This window comes from Hipposideros armiger, unplaced genomic scaffold (genome assembly GCF_001890085.2).
Source record: "Hipposideros armiger isolate ML-2016 unplaced genomic scaffold, ASM189008v1 scaffold_525, whole genome shotgun sequence".
Taxonomy (NCBI): Eukaryota; Metazoa; Chordata; class Mammalia; order Chiroptera; family Hipposideridae; genus Hipposideros; species Hipposideros armiger.
In genome coordinates, this window is record NW_017731875.1 from 37,013 (window position 1) to 37,286 (window position 274).

Here is a 274-nt window from a genome sequence, read left to right on the forward strand (position 1 = left end):
GATAGTGACTGGTGCCCTCCACGATGAAGATTAAAGAACAACAACTTGGCTGGTCCGCTTCCCCAATTCTCCAACACTGTTCTCCTCCCCCAATTCCCTAATAAAATCTTAAAAAAAGAAAGTAGGTGAGTAGATTTGGTGGGGAGCTGCTGTCTGATACTTTCCGTTTTCTCTTTGAAGTGGGGTATCTGATTATACTGAGTGGTGTGTGTGTGTGTGTGTGTGTGTGTGTGTGTGTGTGTGTGTGTGTGTGTGTGTGTGTGTATGGATAGGG